This window comes from Musca autumnalis, unplaced genomic scaffold (assembly GCF_047663935.1).
Source record: "Musca autumnalis isolate F117 unplaced genomic scaffold, ASM4766393v1 scaffold_2, whole genome shotgun sequence".
NCBI classification, from domain to species: Eukaryota; Metazoa; Arthropoda; class Insecta; order Diptera; family Muscidae; genus Musca; species Musca autumnalis.
The window spans coordinates 199,516,372-199,539,973 of record NW_027411755.1 but is presented as its reverse complement, the minus strand read 5'-3'; the positions used below and the strand labels follow the sequence as shown (position 1 = coordinate 199,539,973).

Sequence of the window (23,602 nt, the reverse complement as noted above, 5' to 3'; positions counted from 1 at the left end):
ATTAGATACTCTCTTCGTGTTTGTAACATTTGCCTTGGGGGACACACTACTTACGTTTTCACATCATTAGAGGCGACACAGTAATTATCCACGAAGTTTTCTAAAATACACCATTACAATTATCATAAATTATACGAAATTATATATAAAGAAAACACAACAAACAAACACATTTTCAAATTATTTGTTTGTTCCAAAAACTTCCGGTGGTTTTGTTTTTTTGGTTAATGGTGAAAATATTCTTTTTAAACAGAACAACACCAGATGGAATGATGATGACAATTTATAATGTCAGCAAATAGATGACAACTTCTTTTCAACAAATGTGTATATGGCAATCTCTCTTTCATAAATGAAGAGAAAACGGCCTTCTCTAAGAAGAAAAATATGACTTCTTATAGAAAGACAAATAGGAATTCTTATAGGACCAAATGGTTTCTTTTCTGAAGACTAGTATTTATTTTTTAAAGAAGACAGCCTGGGTTATTTGAAACATTCGCGTCATTATCAAGAAAAGTATGGAGAAAAAAATTAAAACATTGTGACAAGGACACAAAAACTACCAAAAAAAATTTAGTGCAAGAACTCTTTAAAGGAGTGACCCTAAATATTGGGACATTTCGGGGTCCATATCATAGGAAGTATAAACCTCAACTACCAATAAAATAAATTATGCTGTGGTGATCCCACGATTGCCCGCTATTGAAATTTTAACGCAAAAGTTTTGAACTGAAAGAATGAACTAACATAGTCCATCTTGGAACTGGGAGTCATTCTTTTTTTGGGTAATTGGTCATCGTAGGATTTTATAGAGTTTCCTGGTTATTATGCCACAAAGCATGAACTTGCCCACAAAAAATATATATCGTTGAAAATTTTCAAAACTCTCCTCGAAAACCCCTTAAACTTAACATAATCGAAAATCTTTGAACTTTTGTGAGGGAGGTATCACAAAAAGTTGTCCGACATAGTCCACCATCGAAATTGATGAGAGGTATTTTACGACGTGCAAAGGTTCTCATAGAAGACCACAAGGTCTTCATATAGAAAACCACAAGTCCTCTTATAAAAGAACAGAAAGTATCCTTATAGAAAAACCGGAAGGACTTCTTATAGAAGAGCTGAAGGTCGTCTCATTGAAAAGCTGAAGGTCTTCTCATAGAAGAGCACAAAGTCTCCCATTGGGAAAAAGGGAGGTTTTCTCATAGACGACCTCAAAAACTTCTCATTAAAGACCACAAGGCCTTCTTATTGAAGACCAGAAGGTATCCTTCAAGAAGACCAAATGGTATATTTAAAGAAGACCAGAAGGTCTTCTTATAGAAGACCCAAGGACTTCTCATCGAAGAGCACAAGGTCTTCTATTGGAAAAAAGGGAGGTTTTCTCATAGAGGACTATAGAAGGTCGGCTCGTAGATTACCTCAAACACCACAATGCCTTCTTAAAAAAGAAAACAAGATCCTCTGATAGGAAACAGAAGGCATTTTTATAGAAGAGCTGAAGGTCTTCTTCTCATAGAAGAGCTGAAGGTCTTCTTCTCATAGAAGAGCTGAAGGTCTTCTTCTCATAGAAGAGCTGAAGGTCTTCTTCTCATAGAAGAGCTGAAGGTCTTCTTCTCATAGAAGAGCTGAAGGTCTTCTTCTCATAGAAGAGCTGAAGGTCATCTTCTCATAGAAGAGCTGAAGGTCTTCTTCTCATAGAAGAGCTGAAGGCCTTCTTCTCATAGAAGAGCTGAAGGCCTTCTCATAGAAGAGCTGAAGGTCTACTCATAAGAAGAGCGGAAGGTGTTCTCATAAGAAGAGCGGAAGGTCTTCTCATAGAAGAGCTGAAGGTATTCTCATAGAAGAGCCGAAAGTCTTCTCATAGAAGAGCTGAAGGTCTTCTTATAAGAAGAGCTGAAGGTCTTCTCATAAGAAGAGCTGAAGGTCTTCTCATAAAAAGAGCTGAAGGTCTTCTTATAGAAGGGCTGAAGGTCTTCTCATAAGAAGAGCTGAAGGTCTTCTCATAAGAAGAGCTGAAGGTCTTCTTATAAGAAGAGCTGAAGGTCTTCTCATAGAAGAGCCGAAGGTCTTCTCATAGAAGAGCTGAAGGTCTTCTCATAAGAAGAGCTGAAGGTCTTCTCATAAGAAGAGCTGAAGGCCTTCTCATAGAAGAGCTGAAAGTCTTCTCATAGAAGAGCTGAAAGTCTTCTCATAAGAAGAGCTGAAGGTCTTCTTCTCATAGAAGAGCTGAAAGTGTTCTTCTCATAGAAGAGCTGAAGGTGTTCTCATAAGAAGAGCGGAAGGTCTTCTCATAATAAGAAGAGCGGAAGGTGTTCTCATAAGAAGAGCGGAAGGTCTTCTCATAAGAAGAGCGGAAGGTGTTCTCATAAGAAGAGCGGAAGGTCTTCTCATAAGAAGAGCTGAATTTATTATCGTAGAAGGGCTGAAGGTATTCTCATAAGAGCTGAATTTCTTCTTATAGAACTGTATAAGACCAGAATGTTTTCTTGTAAACGACCAGTTGGTCTTCTTATAGAAGACCAGAGAGATCTTCTTATGGCAAATCAGAAAGATCATAAGAGATTACAGGGGCTTATTATAGAAGACCAGAAGGTCTTCTTATAGAAAGTCGCCTTAAACAACCACAAGGTCTTCTCATAGCAAACCAGAAGGTCTCTATAGAAGTCTAAGAGGTCTCCGTTTAGAAGACTAAAAAACGGGTTCTTATAGAAGACCAACACATCTTATTATAGATGACGAAATGTCTTCTTATAGAAGACCAACATGTATTTTTATGGAAGACCAAAAGGTCCTCAAATAGAAGACCGAAGGGTGTCTCAAAGAGGACCAAAATGTCTTCTTATAGAGGACCAAAAAGATTTTTAATAGAAAACCCAAGTGTCGTTCTATAGAAGATTAATAGGTCTACGTGTAGAAGACCAAAAGTCTTCTTATAGAGAACCAAAATGTCTTCTTATAGAAGCCAAAAAGCTCTCCATATAGAAGAACAAAAGGTCTTCTTATTGAATACTAAAGGGTTTTTAGGAAACCCAAAGGTCGTCTTGTAGGACTTAGAGATTTCTATTAGAGGCCTAAGGTTTTTTAGCATGAAGTGTCTTCTTATAGAACCCTCAATGGACTCCTTATAAAAGACCACTTGTATTCCTCATAGGTCATAATTTATCGTACAAGCTGCCCATATCCATTATAATTGCATTCAACAATCAATAACTACAGATAGCAACAAAGTTTCAATACCATAATTACAATCTTTAATTGCAAATTATTATAATTTTCTTTCCGCTTCTTTATTGTCTTAAAGCTTAGCTGTGCATTTTCTTATTCTTGACCTATATCTTTTGTTCGTTTAGTCTGCTATATAATAGAGGTTTATTTTGTTTGTTCCAACGCTTATCCAAGTCACATTCAGTGGTGGGGCTCTGTGTTGAATAAAAAAAACAACAAAAAACGATGTTGTTTTTTTAACAAAAAGAATAACAACAACAACGAAACATAAACATTGCAGAAAATCTGTTATGGCCAATAATCCGGTCACGATGTCTCGTTTACAACAACACCAAGAAGAGGCCAAAACATAACTTTTTTCTAGATGTTGTTGTTGCTTTGGTTCAATTCAACAATATAATCCATTTTTGAACTTATTTCTGTTATTTTAATTTATTCAAACATTCAAAATGTGTTTGACGAAATTTTTGGTCGGTATATGGTAACTGTCGCTTTTGTTGTGTTGTTTGTTGTCAAGTTGATGGCATGACGAATTATTCTGCGGCGGTAACCGACATCAACTACCGTGATGCGAATTCATTGTAAGCTGCTGCGGCTGGGTTGTGTGTGATTTTAGCGACCTTTCAAATTATTTGCACGAATTATTTTGCAATGTGATTGTAATTGAGTTTAGAGACCTTTTTCCACAACCATTACTTGGCTATTTAGTTGTAAACAATTGTTTGTGAGTGCAGATGATATACAGTATCATACTTACATACATATACATACATATATGTAAGTACCCAGCAAACCAAAATCGGAAAAAACATCAGAGTTCGGACCGAATTCGGTCCGAAAGTCGGATGAAACGTCCGAGTTCGGATCCGAATTCGGTCCGAACTCTGACCGAAAGTCATATGGCGTGGTTGACGTGTTCTCTGACCGAAATTCGGATGAAAATCGGATGTTTTAGCCGACTTTCGGACCGAATTCGGTCCGAACTCTGATGAACTATCGTATAAATTTCTGATTTATTTACCGACTTTCGGACAGCTATCGGTCCGAATTCGGAAGTAAAATCTTATGAAATTCGAAAGTGTTTCAGTTAAGAAATATCCAAATCCTATAAAAGTTTATCTACTATAAACATATTAAAGGTTTTGATATCATCTTATGCTGTGTTAAATGCGGAAAACAAACTGAGGAGAACAACAAATTCGTCAACACGATCTGTGGAAATACATGTCTTCACATGCAAAAAATGTTCATACACACAAAAGTGTTAAGAAACTTAACGTTGGCCTTATACAAATATAAAACATAGGTTTGAAGTTTGACGAAGAAAATCTTTACTTTCATTAACTTCACAAAAATAAAGAAATATGTATGCAACCGATCACTACGAATAACATTTAAACCAGGAGGAGGCATTGTGACTCACAAGAGAGCCCATGTGCTCTAAGTGAGCGTAAATTTGTTATCGCTCACAGCCTGTGTAGATGCTAACACGTTGTGAACAACAACAAATTTACGCTCATTGAGAGCACAAGAGAGACCCAAAAATGTTCTCTGCCTCACTCTGATTTAAACACTATCATGCATCAACACGCATAACAAAAATAAACCAAATTTGTTCTCCGATACAGAAATTAAAACCCGAGCACTCAATTTTTCTTCGTACTGCATCAATGTCGGCACATCAACAATTACACATTTACAATGTGCGAGCGAAACATGTACAATTCTTTTCTCTCTGCTTATTTAGAAGAGAAAATAGAAAAATTTCCTTCAGAGAGGGAGAGAGAGGACAGGAAAAAGTTCGTCAGACTAGTCGGACAGAGTTCGGACCGAAGTCGGTCAGACGCCTCGGAAAAAACTTCCGACTTTGAGCAGACGCGTCGGACGTCCGACATTGTGTTTGCTGGGTATACATGCCATTTTATCCCCTCAATAATATTATGTTTATATCTCTGTTTACACATGCCAATTATCTAGTACCATATTTTTAGTCTGAAGAACTCAAACAAATTTGGAATTACCAAATTACCTTAGATTCGATTTTGAAACCAAAAATTGCTTAATATCTGTGTGGTCTTTGTGGCTAACCCACCCTCATCAACAATTTGTTTGTAGAGATACCAGAATTCAAATTGAAACTTTTAAATATCTTAGATTTTATCTACGAGTATTTCAGTGACTTGAATTTCAATTTCATTTTTCATGGTTCCATTATTCAAAACAATTAAGAATTAACTTATTTCGTAGATTGACATACATACATACACACATTTATTATGTGTGCGTGTTTGTACTACATGACCGACCATTTAGCCATTGGTCAAATAACCAATTCATGTCAGAACATTTTAAACGATTACAGGGGGACGCACCGCACACTCACCTGCCCTCAGTCTATGTTGGAGAAAGTTAATTACACTGTGGAACACAATGAAACATTTACGAAAGTGAAAGAAAAGAGACACTTGGGTAATGGGTCAGAGCAAATCTTTTGGTTATCTAGGAGACAACCCTTTGGTATTCTATAGCAAGATCTTCTATAATAAGGTATTGTATAAGAAACCTTTTGGTCTTCTATAGAACACCATTTGACCTTTTGGTCACATATTTTACAGGAAGACCTTATATCATCTCAAAGAACATATATTGGTCTTTCTTTGGTCTTCTAAAAGAAGGCCTTTGGGTCTTCTATAAGGAGGTCTTTTGGTCTTCTATAAAAAATATTTTAGTAATCTATAAGAAGACCTTTGGACATTTATAAGAAAACCTATTGGTTTTCTATAAGGAAATCTTCTGGTCTTCTATAAGAAGACCTTCTGGTCTTTTATAAGAAGGCCTTCTGGTCTTCTATAAGAAGACCTTCTGGTATTCTATAAAAAGACGTTCTGGTCTTCTATAAGAAGACGTTCTGCTCTTCTATAAGAAGACGTTCTGGTCTTCTATAAGATGACGTTCTGGTCTTCTATAAGAAGACGTTCTGGTCTTCTATAAGAAGACCTTCTGGTCTTCTATAAGAAGACCTTCTGGTATTCTATAAAAAGACGTTCTGGTCTTCTATAAGATGACGTTCTGGTCTTCTATAAGAAGACGTTCTGGTCTTCTATAAGAAGACCTTCTGGTTTTCTACAAGAAGACCTTCTGGTTTTCTACAAGAAGACCTTCTGGTCTTCTATAAGAAGACCTTCTGGTCTTCTATAAGAAGACCTTCTGGTCTCCTATAAGAAGACCTTCTGGTCTCCTATAAGAAGACCTTCTGGTCTTCTATAAGAAGACCTTCTGGTCTTCTATAAGAAGACCTTCCGGTCTTCTATAAGAAGACTTTCTGGTTTTCTATAAGAAGACCTTCTGGTCTTCTATAAGAAGACCTTCTTGTTTTCTACAAGAAGACCTTCTGGTCTTCTATAAGAAGACCTTCTAGCCTTTTATAAGAGGACCTTCTTGTCTTTTATAAGAAGACCTTGTGGTCTTTTATAAGAAGACCTTCTGGTCTTCTATAAGAAGACCTTCTGGTCTTCTAATCCTCTAGTCTTCTATAAGAAGACCTTCTGGTCTTCTATTAGACGACCTTCTGGTCTTCTATAAGAAGACCTTCTGGTCTTTTATAAGAAGACCTTCTGGTCTTTTATAAGAAGACCTTTTTGGTCTTCTATGCAAAGATTTTTGGTCTACTGTAAGACGGCCTTTTGGTTCTCTAAAAGAAGATCTTTGGTTCTTCTATAAGAAGGTCTTTTGGTCTTCTATAAGAAAATATTTTGGTAATCTATACAAAGACCTTTTGGTGTTCTATAAGAAGACCTTTTGATCTTATATGCTAAGATTTTTTGGTCTTCTCTAAGATGATCTTTTGGTCCTCTCTAAGAATACTTTTCGATCATCTATAAGAAGACCTTTTGGTCTTCTATAGGAAAACCTTTTTGTCTTCTATTGGAAGGCCTTTTGGTTTTGTATAGAACACCATGAGGCCTTCTTTAGAACACTCTTTGGTATTCTTTAAGAAGACCATTGGACTTCCCTAAGATGACTTTTGTTCTTCTATAGGAAGGCATTTTGGTCTTCTATTTGAACAACTGTTGGTCTTCTATAAGAAGGCCCTTTGTTCTCCTATATAAAGTTCTTCTATATGACGGTCTTTTGGTATTCTATAAGAAACCTTTTACATGTTGGTCTTATATAGAACACCCTTTTGTCTTCTATAAGAAGTCGTTTGGTCTTTCTACGATGACTTTTCTTCTTCGATGAAGGTCTTCTATACAAAGTTCTCCTATAAGGTAACCATATGTGTCAGAGCAAATCTTTGATTTTCAAGGAGACAACCCTTTGGTATTCTATAGGAAGGCCTTCAGTTCCCCTATACAAATTTCTTCTATAAGATGACCTTTTGGTATTCTATAAGAAGACCTTTTGGTCCTCCATTAGAATACATTTTTGTCTTCCATATGAACTCCTTTTGGTCTTCTATGAGAAGATCTTTTGGTCTTCTATAGAATATACTTTTGTCTTCTATAAGAAGTCTTTTGGTCTTCCCTAAGAAAATCATTTTAGGCTTCCATGAGAGGACATATTGGGTTTTTATACGAAAAACTATTGGACTTCTATACGAAGACCTATTTGGCTTCTATGAGAAGACCTACTGGGCTTCTATGAGAGGACATATTGGGATTCTATTATAAGACCTGTTGCGTTTCTATGAGAAGACCTCGATATAGCAAAATTCAAATTTCAAATGTGTCTTTGATTTTCGAGGAGACGACACTTTGGTATTCTATAGGAAGATCTTTTATAGGAAGACCTTTTGGTCTTGCATAGGATACCATGTGGTCTTCTTTAGAATACCTTCTTCTTTAGAACACCCTTTGGTATTCTCTATGAAGACCACAGGTCTTCCCTAAAGTGACTTTTGTTCCTTTATAGGAAGACCTTCTGCTCTTCTATAAGAAGGCATTCTGTTCCCCTATATAATTTTTTTCTATAAGAAGACCTTTTGGTCCTCCATGATAAGACCTTTTTGTCTTCCATATGAACACCTTTTGGTCTTCCATGAGAAGATCTTTTGATCTTCTATAGAACATCATTTGATCGTCTATAAGAAGACCTGTTGGTCTTCTACGAAACACACGTTTGTCTTCTATAAGAACTCTTTTCGTCTTCCCTAAGATGACTTTTGTTCTTGTATGAAGACCTCTTGGTCTTCTATACAAAATTCTCCTATAACATGACCTTTTGGGCTTCTATAAGAAGACCTTTTGAGCTTTTATAGGAAGGCCTTTTAGGCTTCTATGAGAGGACATATTGACCTTCTATAAAAAAGACTTGTTGAGTTTCTATGAGAAGACCTTTTGATTTTCTATATGAAGACACATTAGGCTTCTATTAGAGGACATATTGGGGGTTCTATGAGAAAATATTTTGGGTTCCTGAGAGAAGAACTATTGAGCTTCTATAAGAAGTCCAATTGAGCTTGTATAAGAAGACCGATCAGGCTTCTATAAGAGGACTATTGGTCTTCTATAAGAATACCATGTAATCTTTTGTGAAAAGACCAATGAAGCTTCTATGAGAAGGCCGTTTGGTCTTCTATGACAAGATCTATTGGAATTTTATAAGAAGTTTCTATAAAATTACCCAGTGGTCTTCTATAAGATTACCTTTTGGTCTTGTATAAAACGGCATTTGCACTAGACTTTTTGCCCGGTTAACCTTCTTTATGAGGATTTATTTGACGTTTACGCTATGGAATTGACATTTGAAACCCAAACCCAATGGGTTAATTCGGTTAAGTGCAATCGGGGTAAAAGAAGCCCTTGTGTTCGCCTGTGAGAAAGCCGTTTGGTCTTCTATGAGAAGTCCTTTTGGTCCTCATATAAGAAGACCTTTCTTTCATGAGAAGAACATCTGATCATCCATGAGAATACCATGAGGGAGAGAAGATCTACTGGTTTTTAAGAACACCATCTGGTCTTTCGCAAGAAGATCCTTTGGCCTTCTACGATTAAAAAAAAAACCTTTGGTATTCTGCAATAAGGCACTCGGTACTTTTTTATTGGAACTCTCGATGGGAGTATCCGATTTTCTTTTTCAGTTACAAGAAGATCAAAAGGTCATTCCTCTACTTCGGGTACCTCCGAACACAAAATTTCAATTTTTTTGCAAAATTAGGATCGTTTTTCAATTTTTTTCAGCAAGTTGGTCTCGCTGCCCCAATTACGAAGGTGTATTTTTTAAGAGGCAACTACATGCTTCCTTACATAATGACCCAAAAGCTCTAAAAAAAACCCTGCCAACACCAATTAAAATGGCCGATGAGCACAATAAGTTACGAATTGAGTATCCGACTTGGCTGAAACTTTAAGAAATTCCAAATTTTCTCTAAAATACACTTTAAGGACTGTTCGAGCATTGTTTTGAAATTTTCATCAAAGGTAGTCCTTCTGATTCTGATTACAAGAATATATTTTTTAGTCGTGGGCAAGTCCATGCTACTTGACATAATGGCCCAAGAGCTATCTGACAAATCCTATAACAATGAAACAATGAAAAAGAAAAAGCTCTTTACTAACCCATTATTTTAACAAGGGCATGTCGCACTGAATTACTAGTTATTCTGTGGCCACTAGATGTTTAAAAATAAGCTAAAAAATTTATCAGGTATGTTCTGAGACACACTTCACCTCTCACTTTACGTCTCAAGCATTTTGTGTTTTACTCCTATTTTTTGCGATTTTCTTGGGGCTAAGATGCATGAGGTTATTTAAAAAGAAAAGTACACTCTAATCTGTCCATAAAATGTTCGAAAAATAAGCGTAAAGGCTGTTGAAAAATTCCTCTCACTTTACACGAGAGGTGAAGTGTATCTCAGAACATACCCGTAAATTTTTAGAACAGTTGTGGTAGAATTTGTTTTCAATTTCAATACACTTCATATTTTTATTTTATTTTATTTCGCTCTCTACTGGATTTAATCATGCAAACGCTAACATGTGCACCATCATCTGTTCTTAATTTTGTCAACAAAACGGTTAGCGTTGAACACACAACCCTATAATTTGTAGTCAGACGCACACGCTATGTACCACCGTACTCATAACCTAGTAAGGAGTAATATAAGTAGTTATTTTTATACTTTATAATGGGTTAAATAATATATCTCTCAAACTTAAATCAAGTTCAAAGATAGAAAACTACTTCCTGTTCCTCTCTCACAAATGTTTGGTTTAAGGGCTTTGAAATGTTTAACGAAGATAATCATTGTGATCGTGTTTACAGCAATATCATGTAGACATGTTCCTGTCCCGGTTAAAGATTCGAATCCTCATGAAGATGATTCACTATTGTCTGGAGGAGTCACGTTGACGGCCGCATTGATTTTTAGCGCTTTAGGACCACGGAGGGCTAGAATGTATGGAGAAGTGAGTTGTGGGCTTAAGTCTCGTTTAGGTACCCTCAAATCGGGCTGATATTTTTACTATAGGTAGTCCTTGGTACCCCGATCACAACGATATACAGCCTTCCCGGGGGAAGTCCATACTTCCCGATATATTCGGTCTTTACATTTTACTATTTATACATGAGCAATATGGGCATCTTTTTAAAGCTTATGAAGAGTACTTTTGTTAGCAGGTGTGTTATGAACAGGTGTGGTCTTGTAACAAATGTGGGGTTTTTAAAGACAACTAAGGTAATATGTGTACTACTGGAAAGCTCTTGAGGTCCCACACCGACTAAGACATAAAAAACTCCCGTTAATAAGTACAAAGGGAACTAGAAAAGATTCTGGACCTAGGCAACACTCAGTGTTGCCAGGCGCCATTTGACATTTTGAAGTTTAAAATTTTTTTGGCCTTAGCTTGACATACTTTCATGAGTTGTGTTGTTTACAGTGATTTGAAAAAATAATTTCGTCCGATCATTTTTCACAACATTTGACGTGAATAATCACAACAAGACTGGTGCATCGATCAAATTAAGTCTTTGTATGACGATAAAGGGCCATCCTATAGCACAATGAAAAACTGGTTTAATGAATTCAATCGTGGCCGATACTCGCCAAGAAACAAAGGTCGTGAGGGTCGTCCAAAACGGCCGTTGTGCCAGCAAAAAATTTGGCCGTGCATGAACAGATAATGCAAGATCGCCTTGTTATATACCATGAAATAGAAGCATCCTTGGGAATTTTTCCACCGACTAAAATTTGATGTTGCATGAACACCTGGCCGCAAAAATGGGGTTTTCTCGTTAGATCCAGCACAATTTGACAATCGCTCAAAAAAAGGCTCTTGATGATTGGTGCAAAGAAATTGTGAATAAATACGATCGTTGTACTTCAAACGACGTTTATAACATTGTTACAGACGAATCTTGGATCTATGCGTATGATCCCGAAACAAAACGTGGGGGTTTCGAAGTCGAGCCAAATCCAACGAAAATTTTTCATGGAAGAAGCACTTCGAAGCAAATGCTCGGCTGTGTCTTCGGCAAAACTGACCTTGTGGCTACCGTATGGCTGAGGAACGTAGGATGGTTAATTTTGAGTTATACAATATAATTTGTTTGCCTGAAGTCTCCTGAGAAATTCGAAAACGAACAAGCAGCGCCTTTTTGACCAGACAAAACGTGGAATTGATGGGTCATACGACGTACAGCCCTGACTTGGCACCCAATGACGTCATTTGATTCTCGCAAATCAAGAAAAAAAGGCGGCGTGGTCAACGATTTTCGTTGCCAGAAGATGCTGTTGAAACCACCAAAAACCATGTGAATATTGAAGCCACAACCTTCAAAATACCGAAAACTGGGATGTACCGTTCTATGGGGGCTATATGAAGGTGTGAACCTATACCTACCAATTTCAGGTGGAAAGTTTTACACCCCCAACGAAGACTAAATACCAAATTTCAGTCATTTAGGAGGAATTTGAGGCCACAACTTCAAAATACCGAAAATCGAGAGGTACACTTCTATGTGGGTAATATGAAGGCGTGAACCTATAACTACAAATTTGAGGTGGAAAGTTTCTGCACCCCCAATGAAGACTACATACCAAATTTCAGCCCATTAGATTGTTTATTGTTGCCATAACCTTCAAAATAAGGAAAATCGGGAGGTAACGTTATATGAAAGCGTGGACCTATGGACAGTTTTATACCCCAAATTTCAGCCATTTCCGTGGAATATTGAGGCCAGGACCTTCAAAATACCGCAAATCGATACGAGCTGTATCTTGTCTGACGGACAGACGGACATGGTTATATCGACTTTGAATTTTACCCTGATCGAGAATATATACTTTATAGGGTCTCCGATGAAATTTTCGATGTGTTACAAACGGAATGACATATTTAATTATACCCTCCAATTATTTTTGGTTCTGAAATTTGAAAGCATAAATCGACTCGTAATCGTCTAAAGCTGGGTACACATTGTCAGTTTTTAATGAAAGCTTTGCGGTTGCTTGCTAGTGTGGCCGTTTATTTTTGTCATTCATCATACAACCACAAAATATTTTGTGGTTGCTGGACGGTTGGACAGTTATCGATAATTGCGAAATATCGACATTCAAAACTGACAATGTGTACCCAGCTTAAAACGGATTTCGTCCAAACATACTTGGGGTCCAAAAACCATTATTTCGACGAGGCAAATTTTCAATTTTCATCGTATCAAATAGGGATAGGTAAGTCGACTGTCGGTTAATCGATTAATCCACTTTTTGCAGTCAAAAATCTAAAAATCGTAGTAGACTTTTGTCTGGAGGGAAAATCGCATAATCGATTATCTGCAGTTATGAAAAAGTCGAAAGTCGAGTTTTAAGACAACTGAAATAATCACAAGACCGAAAAATCGATTTTTTAGTTTTAGACCAAATCGAAAAGACGAATAATCGATTATTGCTTTCCATTACCTATCCCTAGTATCAAAGCATGGTATAACAAAAGGTAACAGCAATACACAGCTAACTGAACTGGCTTGTAACGTTAGCGTCGAATTCCGTACGACATCCCAGCAAAATAAATTGGAAGTAGTGCAATGTAGACTAGTTCCTTCACGGCATGTTTGGATGCAGTTCAAACGGAGTCGTGAAAGAGGCATTCCATTCCTTCCATTTTAACCGCATTCGGATGCGATCCAAGCAAGCCAATTTGTAGATACCTACAACTACAGAATTTCTTAAAAAAAATGTGCATCAATATTTATATAAAATAAAAAAACACAACCAAAAGTTGGGAACATTTTTACGGTAACTCACGAGAAGAAAATTTCCTAATGAAGTGCTGTTGGAGTACTTGTCGAAATCTCAACTGGTGATAGAAAGACAATATAGGAACCCCTTTATCAGATAAAGCAAAAAACTTTTCAGCTTGTATTAAATGGAGAGCGGACGAAACAAACTCAGTTGCGATTGAATTTAATGAAGAAATTTCATAATATGTGTTAATGTAAAAATGTTCTTATTATTCTTGTTTTACACAAACAATAAATTCTTTTTATTATTTTCGGATAGTTTGCAATGGCTGGCATTTTTATTGCACCTTTGAACTGCATAAAAAGGCATTCTGAAGAGTGCTTTTAAATTCAATCCAAAGCACTGCATCAAAACACGTGCTTTGGATGCAACTTGGACTGCATCCTATTCTACCCTAAAGGGTTAGTTAAAATGCGATTCCAAAGGGATAGTTAAAATGCAGTGCCGAAGGGATAGTTAAAATGCAGTGGTAATGTAGTGCATCTTTCAGTAGTCACGCTCTTGTAAAAATCATGAGTGAAAATGAATAATTTGATTTAACTGCATCTTTAGAGGCAAACATTTTGTTGGGATTTTATATATTTATTTCTATTTCGATGTACATTAGGGATATACATATATTTTCTGAGGAAAAATATATAATTCCGAAAAAAACGATTTCCCAGAAAGACTTATTCATAGCAATCATATGTAACCTCCTCTAAGTCCGAACGACGAGCCGCACAATAAAACACCGCTTATAGAGGCCTCAGTAATGCTGGCAACATTACCTGAGTATTTAAGCCATGAAAAACTTCTCTACAAGTGGTGTCGTAAGACACGCCGTTAGGACTCGGCAATAAAAAGTAGGTCCCATATCATTGAGCCAATATGAATCGGCGTGCACTGATTGATATGAGAGAAGTCTCCGCTGTCCCGCCTGGGATGTTTGTGGAACAATTATATATATATATATATATATATATATATATATATATATATATATATATATATATATATATATAGAGGCGGTAAAACGTTTGTAAATATGTGAGGTATTTTGTTAAATTTGAAAAAAATAAAGCCATAATAAACATGTGCTTCTTTCGATTTCAAAAACAAAATATTGAACCAGCTTCTCATTTTTCAATGAATATCCAGCGACCGCAAACATTTTTACAAGAATTCTACTTTCTGCGAGAAATTATGCATTTAGTGGAATGATGTGGAAACATTCAAATTGAAAATGTAACGAATTTTCATTCATGTTCTCCAAAATATTCAATCAAATGTGAAAAATTATTAGTTTTATTAAATTCAAATAATTTATAGAGATGTCCTTATTTTGTTTACATAAACCTTTGACACTAACATTACAAACAAAAACAAATTTCTATGTGGTTGTTGTTGAGTTGTATTTGTTGTAGTATTTACTTTACCTTATATTTGTTCTACCATGGTATCAAAGAGTATTAGCCCCTTCTTTCGTTCCCATGCCTCTCACACCCGCCCCTGCCGACCGAGGTTGCCAACTCCCCGGGTTCTAATCAGGCTCAAGTAGCTTATAAAACAATAGATTCTAAACTAAAAAGCTCTAAAGGAAGAAACAGAATCAATCGTTGCTTGCTTCCCAAATGTCAAATTATAAAGGAAGGCCAGAGCCTCTTTGCAATTTCGCCAGCGTTCCCACATATAATTCGACATTTGACAGCAAGCTACGATCTAATTCTGACACGGTCTTGAAATCCAACAAGCAGTCAATAGACTTTGGACTGGTGGAAAAATCGAAAATCGATTTCTAACTGATTTAACAAAAATTTATATATCGGGAAGTCGAATATTGCTTTCGATTACGAATGCCTGGAATGGTCTTTTAGGGCATGCCTAGAATGGCCTTTTAGGGCAGCACTCTGTCAACTTTTAATCGGTACCATAAAAAGCTCCCCAAATGACACCACTCCCTTGAGGAATTTATTGAAATAAAGAAGGAGGAATAAGGATAAATTCTAAAGTTCGATAAAGGCGAAGTCAAGTGGGTAAGTGCTCCTAAAATTCCAGAATTGGAGAGAATTTTTTTGGACAACAGGTCAACAGGCAGTTGGTCATCTTCCTCATCATGACAAACTCATAAACATTAATAACTCATTGATCTATCCTAAAAGATTCTGTTCGTGGTATAAGTTCCACGAAATGTTGGACCTTAGGGTGGGGCAATTTGAACACCTTATTGGGCTCTTCGCGTTTCTAATTCCTGGGTTTGTATTGAGCAAAAAAGTCCACTTGATCATATGTATATCCTCCATGTTTTTTTTTTTTTTTTTTTTTGATATTTTGCGATATAACAGCCAAAGCATTGAGATTTTCGATCCAACACTAAGACAAAAATTGTAGGCAAGACAATAATTAAGAACTCTTTAGTGCATCGCAAAAGCATTGGAACACTCCATCGGGCAGTTTTGGCCTTGTGGATTAAAAACTTCAAGTCAAAATCGTGAGGCTCCATTTTCACCGTAGACATATGGTTTAGTGGACTTTTTTGCTCAGTACAATCCCAGGAATCAGAAACGCAAAATACCCAAAAAGTTGTTTTCCTTTTATACAAATAGCCCCGGCCTATTGGACATTCCTCTTTACAAGACTGATTCCAATTAAAAACGATATAAAAAGAAAAATACAGCGTTCACTTTATGCATTTCCGTTCTTGATATTTGAGAAAACTTACCTTGAAAATTTGGAATTGTACAGACAGACAATTTTGAAAAATACACACTGTTGTTTGTTCTCCTTTTATGATTTTTTTCAATTATCTTTTGTGTAAAAGATCATAATAAAATAGAATTTTTAAGCACAGAATTTTTAAAACACTTTTGAAAGTTTGAAAAGACAGACAAATAAATGGGCGAGGTTGCCAAATGAATACTTTTTTTAATTTCGTTAAAGGGTTTACAAATTGATTTCAAATTTCAAAATGTAATTTCAGCATTAAACATTGAGTTCACACAAAACAAAAAAATATTTTTTTTTTGCAAATTTTAAATTTAATATTATTTCTTTGTTTATAAAATTTCACAATACTATGGGTATTTATTTTATTTTAGTTTTTTTTTCAACTTCTTGGTCAATACAACAAACAATTTTATAAAAAAAAGCGCACAACTTCAACAACAAACAAAATGCAACTGAAACTTTGCCACAGTCGCTTTTGGCATTTGAGCGTTTTACAAGAAAAAAACAACAAGAACAACATCGACAGACGAATCTCATCGACAATAAAACAAATGAATAATGAATGGCTGGGAACTGAATTAAGAAGTGAAAAAGAAAAACAGCACAAGAAACCCCAACAAAAAAACAACAACGCAACAAGAAACAGCAACAACCAGCCCCACTACCAGCAACAGCACCACAAGAAATCGAAACGAAACACAACTTAGCAGTCAAAACCATCATCAGTAGCCGCTTAACCCCGGCAGAGAAACAAAAAAAAAACAACAGAAAAACCGTAATAAAATATTATAAACCATTAAAACAATAACAAAAGTTTAAAAAGTTTTTTTTCCAGAGCAAAGTGTGGCTTTAATGAACATCAATGGAATGACAAACACACTGCAGACCCGGCATGTAGAGACAGAGACTAACTTTAAATTGTGGGTCTGCCGGTTTGTCGCTTCATAGTTCGTTTAGGTTCGCTGTTTATTATTGTTTGGTACTTGAAGAAGAAATTGCGGCTAAAATAACAAAAGATACAATTCACAAAGCCAAGCGAACTAAATTTAACACCACATCCCCACCACCACCACCGCTAACAACTATAACAACAAAAACACCGTTTACAACACTATCTCTCACTGTTTGCCGGTAACAAGAAAATTGTTTTAAAACAATTTCAAATGAAAAGAAAAACTTCTCCGGAATGATCGCTACCTAGCACAAGAAATGAAGAAATTCCCAAATAATTGCGACACACAAACAGATAAACGGAAGTCAACCTCAGCTTAGAACCCATAAAATGTAGCAAGAACAGACAACATAGCCAACGACTTAAGCCGACATAGGAATATTACAAAATCTATACGGATTTTTATGCCCTCAGAATTTATGCTAAAGAGGGCAAAATGTGCCTCATCGAAATAATGGTTTTACACCCCAGGTATGTTTGAACGGAATGTGTTTCAGAAAATTTGGATTCGATTGAGCAATGTCCGTCCGTCTGTCTGTCCGTCTATCTGGCTGGTGGGAGCACACCATAACTCTCGAACGGATCAACCGATTCGGTCCAAAATTTGGCTTTCGTAATATTTTGTCCAAGCTTAGTTTAAGTTCGAAGATGGGTTACATCGGTCCACTCTTTCCGGTAACTCCCCCACAAAAGTTCGAAAATGTTCGGAAAATTTGTGCGCACGATAATTTTACAGGGCTGAGAAGATTAGGTTCTAATATGGACTCAATCGGTCCACTCCTTCGGGTACCTCCCACACAAAATTTCGGAAAAGTTCAATTTAAGACCAGCTCTCGAATCACTTTGATTTTTGTTGAAGCAGCTTGTATTGGGTGACGTAGGGGATCAATGATACCAAGCAACGGTCTTGATCGGCTTTAACATGGCAAAGCCCAGGATTTATCTTGGTCCCTCTTTCATCTCAAGTGGACACTGACCTCCCCATGGTGTCACCTGGGGAACTGCCTTTAACACCCGTTAAAGGTAGTGAGCTAACATGTGCCGCGCGTTCACCCATAAGAACGTTAAAAACTTGGGTTTGGACGTCGGGTTAATAACCCTCCCCTAGAAAAAACAGCCTACTATGAAAAAACGAAAGAAAAGAAAAACAAACCCCTCTAAAGTTGACGAACCCCGCAAACGTTTTAAGCACCATGATCTGCGAATCTGCACCTGGAATGTTCGCACTCTTTATAGAGAAGGTGCAGTCTTCGCATTGGCAGACGTACTTGAAAAGTACAAGACCGATATTACTGCCATACAGGAAATGCGATGGATTGGGAAAGGCGTCACAACAACACCTAAAGGTGACGCACTGTATTATAGCTGCCATGACGTAAAGCATGAGTTTGGTTGTGGATTCGTAGTTAGTCGGAGACTAAAACATCTGGTATCCAGCTTCACCCCAGTAAATGAAAAACTTGCTGCAATTCGAATAAAAGCTAAATTCTTCAACATCTTTATTTGCGCTCCTGCTCCCACTGAAGAAAAGGACGAACAGACAAAGATATATTTTACGAGCGCTTAGAAGAAACATATGATCGTTGACCTGCCCATGACATTAAAATCATTCTAGGCGATTTTAATGCCAAAATTGGAAAGGAGAATATCTTTGGCCCAACAGTCGGGAATTTCAGTCTCCACAGTGAAACGTCTGACAATGGTATGAGGCTGATAGACTTTGCAGCTGCAAAACACATGGTAGTTAGCAGTACCAGATTTAAGCATCTCGATATTCATAAGGGCACCTGGCTGTCTCCAGATCAGAAAACAAGAAATCAAATTGATCACGTTGTGATAGATGGAAGACACTCATCGAGCGTGATGGATGTGCGCTCGTTCCGAGGAGCAAACATTGATTCGGACCACTACCTAGTTGCAGCAAAGGTACGCACCCGGTTAAACGTGGCAAACAAAGTACGAACAGACACAACACGAAAGTTAGACATCGGTAAGCTGCAATCAGAACAGACAGCCACAGCGTATTCCACTCAACTAGCCCAATTGCTTAATCAAAGCACTCCTCATCCCGATAACATATCAGCGCAATGGCAAAGCATTACCCACTTCATGCAAACAGCCCCAAAATCCATACTTGGATACCAAAGACCTCAACCAAGGAATCCATGGTATGATCAGGAGTGTCGTGTTGCTACCGAAGAGAAAAATGCGGCATATATGGCTACTTTACAATCCGTAGCAACGCTTAACGCACGAGAAAGGTATCGGGAGAAAAGGAGAGAGGAGAAACGTCTTTTCCGGAGTAAAAAAAAAGAGAGAGAGATGGAAAAGCGGGAGTGTGAAAAAATCGAGATGTACAGGAGCCAGAATGAAGTCCGAAAATTCTACCAAAGAGTCAAGCATCAAACTGATGGCTTTGGTACAGGCACATCCTCCTGTAGGGACCAGCAAGATAATTTGGTAACTGATACAGATAGTGTACTCAGGATATGGAAAGAACATTTTCAAATCTGTTGGTATCCAATAGCAGCGAAGACGACGAAGATACCACTGTCCCAATCCCAGAAGTTGGTATTGAATGTATACCGCCCAGCCAAGATGAGGTAAAGACAGACAGTGTATTCATCAGCTAGTTAGCACCATCTGGCAGGAAGAACGAGTACCCGACGATTGGAACCTGAGTATCCTGTGCCCTGTCCACAAGAAGGGAGATAAGACTGTAAGCTCTAACTATAGGGGCATAAGTCTACTCCCTATTGCCTACAAGATCGTGTCAGGGATATTGTGCGAACGACTAAAGCCTATGGTCAACGAGATAATTGGACCATACCAATGCGGCTTTAGACCTGGCAAGTCCACCATTGACCAGATATTTACCCTGCGGCAAATCCTGGAGAAGACCCAAGAGATGCAGATCGACACCTACCACCTTTTTGTCGATTATAAAGCAGCCTTCGGCAGCCCGCTGCGTTCAAAGGTATTCCAAGCCATGTCCGAATTTGGTATTCCCGCAAAGCTCATCCCGCAAAGCTAATCAGTTAAAATAGGAAAGAACCTCTCCGAAGAGTTTGGTACCAAAAGTGGTTTCAGACAAGGAGACAGCCTCTTCAACATCCTGCTAGAAAAGGTTATACGAGAGGCAAACGTCAAAAGAAGTGGCACAATCTACACCAATAGTCACATGTTAGTTGCTTATGCTGATGATATAGACATCATGGGCCGATCAGTAAAAGAAGTAACTGATACCTTTATAAAGGTCGAAGGAGAATCTGCTAAAGTGGGTCTGGCGGTAAACGGTGAGAAGACCAAGTTGACGGTGTCGACGCGCAATGCATCCATTGAGCTCGAACCGACTGTGGATGTTGGTTCCTATAATATTGAGGTAGTAAAAGACTTCGTCTACCTCGGCACCTCCGTAAACACAACAAACGACATCAGTTGTGAAATAAAAGAAGAATTGTATTGGCCAACAGATGCTACTTTGGTTTAAGTAAGCAGTTTAAAAACAAAGCCACATCTCGTCAAACAAAAATAACGCTCTACAAAACACTGATACTACCCGTGCTGATGTATGGCTCCGAAGCCTGGGTACTTCCGCAAGCAGACATGGCAGTGCTTGGTGTGTTTGAGAGAAAAATTCTTCGAAAGATCTACGGACCAATCTGAATATCGACGTCGCATGAACCACGAGCTGTATCTGCTATACAATGACAGCAATATAGTTAAACGTATCGAGATGCAGCGATTGCGTTGGCTAGGCCATATCATAAGAATGAGCGATGATGAACCCGCTAAAAAGGCAGGCCAAGGAATAGATGGCGCAAACAAGTGGATGATGAGATGAAAAGGCGCGGTATTCCAGAGTGCAAAGCAACAAATAGAGAGGAATGGATATCTCTTCTTAGTTCGGCCTATAGAACAAATGTTCTGTAATGGGCCAGCTAAGTAAGTAAGTAAGTACCAAAAAAGACAATAGGCGTGGATCTTTTAAAGATTTTTAGGGGCAACCAAAGAAGACAATAGGTGTGTTTTTTTTTAATATTTTCAACCTTCAAACCAACTAGCCACTCCGAATTCCAACACTCCGAACCACCCCATTCCGAACTTCCAACGTCAGAACCACCACATTCCGCACTTTTACCCTGCGAACCACCCCTCCGCTTGCACCCTGCGAAGCACCCCATTCCGAACTTCCAAACTCCGAACCATCATACAAATCGATGTTTCTTGATTTTACACTTAGACTAAACTATTTGAGAGTACATTTCTATTTTATTTAATTTTATTTTATGTTCGGAAAATTTGAAAATGTTCGGAAAATTTGTGCGTACTATAACTCGTGAAGGGAGTAACCGATTTGGTCCATACTTTGCAAATCGTGAAATGTCTACCAGACTTAGATAAGGTTTCAATATGGACTCAATCGGTCCACTCCTTCGGGTACCTCCGACACAAAATTTCGGATAAGCTCAGTTTAGGGCCTGCTCTCGAATCACTTTGATTTTTGTTGAAGCAACTTGCATTTGATGCCTCAATTACGACGGTAAAAGTTTTCTCAGGGGCAAGTTCATACTTCTTGGGAAGTATGACACCGTGTGTTGAGGTTCGAGAGCACGATAACTCTCGAACTGACCGACCGATTCGGTGCGAAATTTGCACTTCGTCATGGGCGTAGCGAGGTATGGGCAGGGGGGGTGGGCAGCTGATCCCACCAAAAAGTTCTAAAAAATTAGACTGTGATACAAAAGATGAATAATTCGGTACTACTAATTCGGTTTTGTTGTAGTGTTGAGGCATTTTGACAATTTTAGCAACATATTCAAACCGCTTTAGGAATAATTTGGAATTTGGGGTTCATAGTGGTCAAAAATCTTATGGTCTGTTATTTACGGACCTGAACAGGAAGGAATGATCTGAAATAATCGAATTTTGAGGTTGAAAACCCATTCCTAGAATATTTGTGTGTTCTAGAAAGTTGATTATTGAAATCTTAGGTACAATTTTGTAGGATATAGTCAATCCTTAATTTTTGGGCGAAATCGGAGAAAAAATATAAAAATCGAATATTTTTAAAAGTTTTTGGCTATTTTCACATGTAAGAACCGGTCATAGTTGTTTGCTGATATCTTTGCTACATTATTGTGGTCCACTGTATCTATGGAGCAGGGATCGAGAAAAGAGGATAAAAATCGCATTTGATTTGCTATTTTGACCATTAAGAACCGTTTCTACAGAGTTCGTATGTTCTAGGAAGTTGTTTACTAAGATCTAAAGTACATTTTTCTAGTTGGTTGTTTGCGTCAATTTTCGTCGGTTTGATATCTGTAGACTAAAATCCAAGAAAAAATTAAAAAGGGAAAAGGTTGAATGGATTTTATGTGTTCACAATTATTATTTTTTAAGACAAGTGCTACAACTTTTCTTCTACGGGTTAACCCAAATTCTTAGCGGTTTAGAAGATATGTGCATGACAAAGAGATCCCTTTTGACATCAAGTCCTCAGGTCTTTGGGGCCCATAACCGCAAAAGTCGAAGTGATAGGGAAAAACAGGACACGTATCTTCTTATTTTTGGTCTTCTATAACGCTGCGGTGTCAGAATATGGTTAATAAACCATGACTCAAAAAATTACACACAGTCTTATCTATTTATTTATTTATATAACTATTTATAACAAATAAAAATTATAATAAACTTTTAGTTAAAAGCACTAGCGACTACGGATATCGGCTCCCAATAAATCTATTTTCGAATAGTGTTCGATTTGCGACGAAATCGTGCAAAATGCATGTATCAAATATGAAAGGAAAATGACAGAAACTATATGAAAATAACACACACAAAAATCAGTGGCAATAAGTGGGTTAATATAGCCTCCATGTAATGACCCCCCATACCATTGCTATCGCAAACGATCCGTTTTCGAATGTTTTTCGATAGTTTTGCGGATATTTTGTTCGAAAACGACACTCGAGAACGAATTAAAAACGATTCATTCGTCGCTCAGTTTGTGGCAGGAAAACCTTCGAATACGAATGTCGTTAATAATATTATTAGCGAATGAAAGATGATAGTTTTTACGATAGTCCCGAAAAAGCATTTTTGGCGGAGTTTCGATTTTATGACATGTTTAACTTTATCTGACGTCTCTTGATTTTTCTGTTATGTACCTTTTCTTCTTTGTAATGTTTGCGATTCAATGCGTGTAATGGTTGGTTTACATTACGAAATCCACTCGATTTCAACTGTCAATTCCTTTGCGTATACGTCAAATGAAAACTCATCTGAAATCCATTGGATTTCGTTTGACGTTTAATCAATGGATTTGACAGTTGAAATCGAGTGGATTTCGTAAATGTAAGCCAAGCATAACAGTTTATAAACATTGTTGTCTTGTATTTGTAACCAAGCTATATGTTGTGTTTATCATCACTTCTTGTTAATATTATAGCATTTATATCGAAAATATTTGAAAA

At 37.4% G+C, this 23,602-nt stretch overlaps 1 protein-coding gene across 3 annotated transcripts in view; it reads right to left on the bottom strand.

Moving 5' to 3' along the window:
• qtc (GRIP domain-containing protein quick-to-court) overlaps positions 1 to 23,602 on the bottom strand; it is a 171,888-nt gene that overhangs the window by 132,472 nt on the left and 15,814 nt on the right. For 2 of the 3 annotated variants that reach the window (XM_073970590.1, XM_073970593.1), the window contains exon 1: positions 16,170 to 16,623. The exons of the other annotated variant lie outside the window; for it this stretch is intronic. The gene's annotated coding sequence lies outside the window, so the exon portion shown is untranslated. Of the gene's footprint in view, positions 1 to 16,169; positions 16,624 to 23,602 lie in introns of those variants that run through there. 3 annotated transcript variants of the gene reach the window in all.